Genomic DNA, 8,974 nt, shown 5'->3' on the forward strand with positions numbered 1-8,974 from the left:
CGGTGAACGTTAGGTAGCCGTTGTTGTTCACCTAAAATTTAGGACCACAATTATTCAAAAGTATTTTAAAGATAATTTAGAAGAAACGAGGGGTATGTAAATAACTTGTAACTTAAATGGTACGGGAAAGGTAATGCTTACGAAGATCTGATTGTATGTGCGTCCAAAGTATTTGAAAGGCTGCCGCAAGAAAATGACATCCGAGCTTCCGTCCTCAGCAGGGCGGCTCATAATTTCTCCATCTCCAGAAGAGAGGAAATTAGTTGGCACTAAGGAAAGGATAAGTGAGAATGAACTTTCTGCTTCTGCTGAAGAAACAAGCTCTCAAATGATGCAGGTTAAGCTTGCGGAATCTAGAGAGGGGTTGTAAGCAAACAGTGGCTCAGTAAACGTCAGATAGTTAGATAGATGTTCACCTAAAATTAAGGACCAATTTTTTTCAAAAGGGTTTTAAAGAGATAGAATGTATATAAATAACATGGTGTAAATGGTTGAGAAATACATAATGCTTACAAATATCTGACTGTATGTGCAATCAAAGTATTTGAAACCCTGGTGCACCATAATGGCTTCAGAGCTTATATTATCAGCAATGGTTTTCACTATATTTGCTTCTTCAAAAATCTAGAAATTTAGTAGGCACTTGGCAAAGTATATGTTACAATGACTTTTTTATTTCTTCTAATGAAACTTAAACTCAGAAATGTTACTTTTGAAACATTGGCTTACAGTTCGGTGAGCCATCAACATGGAAAGCCCAATGACCATTCACATTGATATTGCTGCTGGATGACAGTTCTGGGGCACTTTTTACTGGAATAGTGTAAGAATTGACAGAGTCCACAGTATGATAACCAGCCTGTAGAAGTAAACAGCATTTTTTAAATTCTCAACCTTTACAAAACAAAGCTTTGTTTTCTTATTAGAAGTACTGATTGAATAGATCAAATAATTTTCTTTCCTTTGATTTAATTTTGTAATCTTTAAAAAATGTAAAAACCACTCACCAGCCAACTTTGTGTTGTTGCAGCAACATCACCATAATTGATCAGAATGAAAGAGCGATGAACACTGTACGCTAAAACTACTTGGAAATTGACCACCTTCACAACATAAATAGACATCATTATAAATAAGTAAATAAATCAATCAAAATGAAAGATATCATTTACTGATAAGCTTTGTTTACTTAAGTCTTACCCCTCCACCATTATAGTATGGTACACTGTCCCAGGTAGCCACAAAAGCTGATGTAGCAGCAAATGGTATGTTGGGGAAGTATTGCTTAACAGCTGCAGTGACTTGTGCCAGTACAGCAGTGCTTGTATCCTCTCTATAGGAGATAGATCCACCACGTCGATTGTCAAGGTCAGTCCACAGAGGGGCAATGATGTCTCTGTCAGACTTCAAAATTGGGTTGTAGGAATACAGTGGTTCAGTAAATGTCAGATGGCCATTGTTGTTCACCTAAAATTGAGAACAAGTTATCAAATCAAAATGTTTGACCAAACTAAATATGAATGACGCTGTGCACTGCAAAAAGACCTATGAAAAATGAGAACCAATTGATATATAACCATATAGTTAAATAAATCTGCAACCACAAATAGAACTTCAAATGCTTACAAAGATATGATTGTATGTGCTTCCGAAGTATTTGAAAGGTTGTTGTAAGGAAATGGCTTGAGAGCTTCCATCGTCCGATATGGGGTTTAGTGTGTCTCCAACCCCAAAAGGCAGGAGATTAGCTGTTGTTGAAGGCATTGTAAATGATAATACATCATGATGAATCTTCAGAGAAACATTCAAATTACCAGTTCTATATCAATTTTCTATTTGAATCTTAAATTATACAGCAGTATATGCAGGGTCATTATTAGGCTTTGGCTATTTATCTGTTTCAGTTACTTTACTTTTCATCAAATTCATGATCAGCAGCAGAGCCTACCAAAACTGACATTATTTAATCCACAATCCATCTCCGTTAACAGAGAGAGCCTTGAATTGTGCATGGTCAGAAATATTGCGAATGAGAGGAAACAATCAGATTAATTGGGCTATCCTCAATATTACAGCATACAGTAATCAAATAGTAATTATGAATAGTATTTCTTTATGCAAACAATAATATATTTAATGCTAACTTCTCATTGGAAATTTTATTGAGTAATTCAGCAAAAGTACATTCTCCCACTTTAAAGTTTGTCATGGGAACAATATCATGGACAGCTACAAGAAGAAGAAAAAAGGTAAGAAGTGAACTGAATGTACCTTGGACTTTTGATTAGATATGGTACATTACTATTCATTTCTAAAATGTTAGAGTTTGACAGAGAAGCTGGCTAATAAAATGATCAGTAATGTTTTTATTTTGTGTTAATGTTCTTTTATTTTAGCGCAATATTAGTTTTTAAATCATAATAAATTAGTACATAATGGTGAACATAGACTATTTATTAAACATATAAAGTGTTAGCCACCTGACAAATGTATAAAATGCCTAACGTGGTCAAATTTAACATGGCCAGAGATGTTGTGCAGTTAATTAAATAACAGTATATTGCTAATGTATAAATTAAAAGAACTTAAAGAATGCATTATTCATCATAGTTCAACACAATTTCAACTAAAACAGTGGTCATTTTTTCAGTCACCCATAAAAACTAAAAATATTAATTTTTAACAGCATTATGTTGTCATTACCTTCTGCCTCAGTTATTTCTCCTGGTGGAGTGAAAACAGAACAGACAGTTTCAGAGCTGTAATCGTAAGCTTTTGTATCAAAAATTGTATAGAAGATATTTTATGCCTGACAAAACAGCATATTATTTAATATATAAACCTGACATTAAATAATTTAATTGATTTCATCAGTCACCAGTAAGTTATGATTATTGTCATAGTTAATATCTATTATGTGGCTTACTGGCAAGAAAAGACAGCAGTGCTATAACATATAGCGGGACAGGTTTCCCCATCCTGTAATCCTTTTGTTGGTCTGTCACAATGTATTCTGCAAAAGACAAATATATATATATAGTTTTTGTTAGTAAAACATGTACAACTAAGTAAGCAAAACTGAAGCACAAAAAAACAAACTAAATATGGACTTTTATTTTCATCTTACCAAATTGTCCAAAAGGAAATGTTTGACGTTTCTGAAGAACAAATACTCTCCTGCAGTTTTTGAAGCAAGCTTTTAATGTGTCTGCATTTATACCTAAATGTTTTGGGTGTGGTTTGTTTGTTTGGTGTGTTTTTGACCTTTTGCTTTGATCTTTTTAAGGTCCTCATAAATTATGACGTCCATGAGGAGGTTGGGGAAATTTGTGTTTTTTTACAATGAGATGTCACTGCTAATTGATCTTAAAAATATTTATGATGCTATGAATAAATTGTTTATGATGCTAGGTTCACAAATTCATATAAAAATGCTGAAGAAAATTAATAAAACAACAATGCTTGTTACAAATATTTAATACATGTTTATAAAATTAATAATGTGTGGAGACAACGGAATCATGAATTTTTACTGTATTTATTTGACCTTTTTATGTTAGGGATGAGAAATATGATCTGGAAACAATTGTGTGTGTGTGTGTGTGTGTGTGTTTTGTTTTTTAATGATGAAAATAATTAAGTCAATAAATGCATACATACATACATAAATACATGAAAAAAATGTGTTTCGTTTGCACAATGAGACAATTACATTTTGTAGGACCAAAAGGATTTATTTATTTTTTTTTATCTCTGATTCTGTTGTACATCAAAAATGCCCTGAGATGGACCAATCACCTGTCCAGAGTGTTTCTGTTCCTTGTGCATGAGAGTTTGGAATAGGCTCCAGCAATTCGTGAGACCCAATAGAGGAGAAACGGATGGATGGATGAATGGACGGATGAATGTCTGAACATGGTGAGTCCCTAACCTTAAAATTAATGGCTTCTAATATATTCTTTAATAAAAACCCACAGATTCAATATTTGTTTGGAACGTTCACAAGCTATGAGATTCTAACTTATCAGGTTTTAGACATATTTTATCATTCTTACTGGCATGTTTACAAATATGCTACATCACAAACGTTTAGCTGAATTCTTTCTTTGTTGGCCTCAAGATGTTTTAAACCAGTTTTGTTCAAAGCTATATTTAAAGAAAACATTTTGCTTAGGGGATGAATGAAGTTAGACTGGAAATGCAACATGATTATTTGTATGTACTTTTAAGTCAACTGTGGTTCTACCACACACACATTTACTTACGTTTGCACATACACTGAAACATGATGACAGCATCTGACAGAATCTAAAGGTACAATATTGACATATTGACAGCATCTAAAACAAATTATTTATGTATGAACTTTATAGACACACAAATGACTCTGTGAGAAATATTAAAATTGTGGCATTAACATTTTTATAATATTGTATTGAGTTTTCATATCATGGCATTAGGGATGGGTATCATTAAGGTTTTAATGGGATTACTACTCTTACCGATACTACTTATCGATCGGGTACTTTAACGGTATTCTTACATTTTGTTATACATACACACACACACACACACACATTCTAGATATCTATGTTTTATTTCAGGAATTTATTTCTTTATTCATGTTCTTACAGTATCTTATGTATATAAAATGCTAAAAATGTCCTATATATATATAAATATATATATATATATATACAGGCATTTTTTTAGCATTTTATGTACATAAGATACAGTAAGAACATGAATAAAGAAATACATTCAATTCAATTTAAGTTTATTTTGTATAGCGCTTTTCACGATACAAATTGTTGCAAAGCAACTTTAAAGAAAATTAAGTTTCTACAATATTTAGTAGTAGCTTATCAGTGGTGACTGTCAGTTACTGTACATATGGCAGAAATGTACGGGAAATCAATTACAGACGTAATCAGACGATGAACACTATTAACAGCAATTATTATATGATGCAATCAAACTTATAGCAAAATTTGGTAGTTCTGTATGTTTCAGGGTTGGTATCATCTGAGGTCCTCTGAGGGGTTGGCATCATCTCTTCTCAGGTGTTCTGGATCCAGACTGAAGCTTGTGTAAATCCTAGTTACCACGGGATGTCAATCCCAGCAGAAACAGAGAAACAAATAGAGACATAATTAGCGTAGCTGCTGTTCCAACCAAGCAAAACTGATTTATTTAACCCAACCTAAAGAATAATAATGCACATTTCATCAGATATAACTGCAGTACAAGATTATGAGATGCATTATTTGAATGCTTGGCCAAAGAGATGTGTCTTTAATCTAGATTTAAACAAAGAGAGTGTGTCTGAACCCCGAACGTTATCAGGAAGGCTATTCCAGAGTTTGGGAGCCAAATGCGAAAAAGTTCTACCTCCTTTAGTGGACTTTGCTATCCTAGGTACTACCAGAGTCCAGAGTTTTGTGACCTTAGGGAGTGTGATGGATTGTAGCGTTGTAGAAGACTAGTTAGGTACGTAGGCACTAACCCATTAATGGCCTTATAGGTAAGTAATAATATTTTGTAATTGATACGGAACTTAATAGGTCACACAGCTGTTATCAATAACACCTTCACTATATAACACTCACTCTGATCCAACGTCAAGCTGCCGAGTATTGTTTAGCGCATATCACTCACCTAGCGATAGCTACTCTACGGAGCCATTTCTAGTTTTCATAGTTTAGTCTTAGTCTTGCCTTGCCTGTTTTCTCATGTTCTGATTCCTGCCTGTGTTTCTTGGATTCTTCTGCCCTTTTGTCTCGCCGTTTGGACTCAGTTTGCTCCTACCTGGACTATTGCTCGTGTTATTGGATTGCCCCTCTTGTCAAGCCCTCTGGATAACGTTTGCTGTCGACTGACTCACGCCTGTTTTGAATTACTCTTCGTCTTGCCCTCATATACCTGTTTGCCATTGTCTGAACCTTGCCTGTTTTATGACCACGCCTTTAAATAAAAGCTTTGCAGATGGATCCGCACGTCTCATCAGCTCCGTTACAACATCCATCTAGTTGCAAATTGTAAATCAAGATATTCTGTGTACTGTTTTTTGGTCCAATAAGTAATATCTCTGTCTTATCCGAATTTAATAGGAGAAAATTATTGGTCATCCAATATTTTAAATTAAGTTAGCTTAGATAATTTTGAAGATTCATCTGGTCTTGTTGAGATATATAGTTGAGTATCATCAGCATAGTGGAAACTAATCCCGTATTTTCTAATAATATTACCAAGGGGCAACATGTATATTGAAAATAGCAGGGGACCTAGGACAGATCCTTGTGGCACTCCATATCTTACTGGTGATAATTGAGATGACTCCCAGTTTAAATAAACAAAGTGGTAGCGATCGGACAGGTAGGATCTAAACCATCTTAAAGCTTGCCCTTGAATACCTGAATAGTTTTGTAATTGATCTATGAGTATGTTATGATCTATAGTGTCGAACACAGCACTAAGATCACTACTCTAGATTGGTCTAGAGTAACACACTTGTGACACTTTTGACACTTTGATTACGTCACTTCCTGTTTGTTGCAGCCGTGTGGTTTGAGTTTGAGCTCCGTCAAGTTAATTCTTTGTCGTCTAATTTTTTATCTTAAAATCAATTTTATACACCATCCTTTTTCAGTTTTATAACGTGTGAATATATCACCTATCGTATTCTACAACAAAAACAATCAGAGCGCCTTGTTATCACTAGTTCTATTTTTGACTTCCGAGTCCGCTATTAGCATATAGCCCGCTAGCATCGCCAGCGTGGTTGCCGCTAATCTCGCTTACACTAATACTCTATTCACACACATTACCATTGTTTTACTCACTGTTACTTGCTTTAATGGCGGATGTGTGTCTACCTTTGAGTGCAGGTGAGGACACGTTCGAGCTGCATTCGGTGCAGGTCGAGCTGGAGGCCGTGGAGAAGCAGATCCGGGACTTGGTGGCAAAGCAGACCCAGCTGAGAGCGCGGAGAGCCGCGCTGGAAACATCCCAGGCTGACGCTCACAAGTCCGAGGTAAGTACACAGCGCGCTGCTATCTCTCCCACCACCTCTACTCCGTGTGTTTCTCTGCACAGGCCCGGTGCACCCAGGACGCGATCTTCCCAGATGTCCTTCACTCCAGCGCCGGGACACCACGGACCCTGGGTGCAGCCGCAGCGGAAGACACGAGCCAGGTCCCGGGCGACGACCTCTCCCCCCCCGCCGCCTCCGGTCTTCGAGATCTCCACCCAGAACTGCTTCGCTCCCCTCCGCGAGACGGAACGCGACGCTGTGATCATCGGAGACTCCATCGTCCGGCACGTCCGTGCTACGTTAGCTGAAGGTAAAGTGCACACTCACTGTTTCCCTGGTGCTCGTGTTCTCGATGTTTCTGCGCAGATACCCGCGATCCTGAAGGGTGACGAGAGCCCCGGAGCGGTCGTGCTTCACGCGGGGGCTAACGACACCAAGCTGCGGCAGACGGAGACGCTGAAGAGGGACTTCAGGAGCCTGATCGAGACGGTGCGCCGCACATCGCCCGCGACGACGATCATCGTGTCAGGACCGCTTCCCACGTATCGAAGAGGACATGAAAAGTTCAGTAGGCTTTTTGCTTTAAATGAATGGTTATTGTCATGGTGTAAAGAACAGAAACTGCTCTTTGTTAATAACTGGAATCTTTTCTGGGAGCATCCTAGGCTGTTTCGCGCTGATGGTCTGCATCCCAGCAGAGTCGGGGCGGAGCTCATGTCGGACAACATCTCCAGGACGCTGCGCTCCATATGACTAGTAAGTCAAATCTCAAATAACTGCCCTGATGACTTGTGTTCTACCCGCTTAAATGATAGAAGTACTTGCGCTGTCCAATCTATAAAGACTGTGTCTGTTCCCCGAATAGTGAGGTCAAAATATAAATTTAATGCAGGATCTAGAAAAAATCTGATCGTGATTAAACCAGAACAATTTAAAATAAATGAACAAAAACCATTTTTAAAGTTTGGGCTCCTAAACATTAGATCACTCTCACCCAAAGCAGTTATTGTAAATGAAATGATCACAGATAATCGTTTTGATGTACTCTGCTTGACTGAAACCTGGCTAAAACCTAATGATTATATTGGTCTAAATGAGTCTACTCCACCAAGCTACTATTATAAGCATGAGCCCCGTCAGACTGGCCGTGGCGGCGGTGTTGCAACAATATATAGTGATATTCTCAATGTTACTCAGAAGACAGGATACAGGTTTAACTCATTTGAAATACTAATGCTTAATGTTACACTGTCAGATATGCAAAAGAAATCTATCGTATCTCTTGCTCTGGCTACTGTGTATAGACCACCAGGGCCGTATACAGATTTCCTAAAAGAATTTGCAGATTTCCTCTCAGACCTATTGATTACTGTTGATAAAGCGCTAATTGTCGGAGATTTTAATATTCACGTTGATAATACAAATGATGCATTAGGACTTGCGTTTACTGACCTAATAAACTCTTTTGGAGTAAAGCAAAATGTCACCGGGCCCACTCATCGTTTTAATCATACGCTAGATTTAATTATATCGCATGGAATTGATCTTACTGATATAGATATCATACCTCAAAGCGATGATGTTACTGACCATTTCCTTGTATCGTGCATGCTGCGTATTACTAATATTAACTATATGGCTCCGCGTTATCGTCCGGGCAGAACTATTGTTCCAGCCACCAAAGACAGATTCACAAATAACCTGCCTGATTTATCTCAACTGCTCTGTGTACCAATAAGTACACATGAACTAGACGAAATAACTAGCAACATGGGCACTATCTTCTCTAATACATTAGAAGCTGTTGCCCCCATCAAATTGAAAAAGGTTAGAGAAAAACGTACTGCGCCATGGTACAACAGTAATACCCATTCTCTCAAGAAAAAAAAACTCGTAGTCTTGAGCGCAAATGGAGAAAAACTAACTTGAAAGTTTTTAGAA

Source organism: Sinocyclocheilus grahami, unplaced genomic scaffold, assembly GCF_001515645.1.
Source record: "Sinocyclocheilus grahami isolate Dianchi unplaced genomic scaffold, SAMN03320097.WGS_v1.1 scaffold1567.1, whole genome shotgun sequence".
Classification (NCBI taxonomy): Eukaryota; Metazoa; Chordata; class Actinopteri; order Cypriniformes; family Cyprinidae; genus Sinocyclocheilus; species Sinocyclocheilus grahami.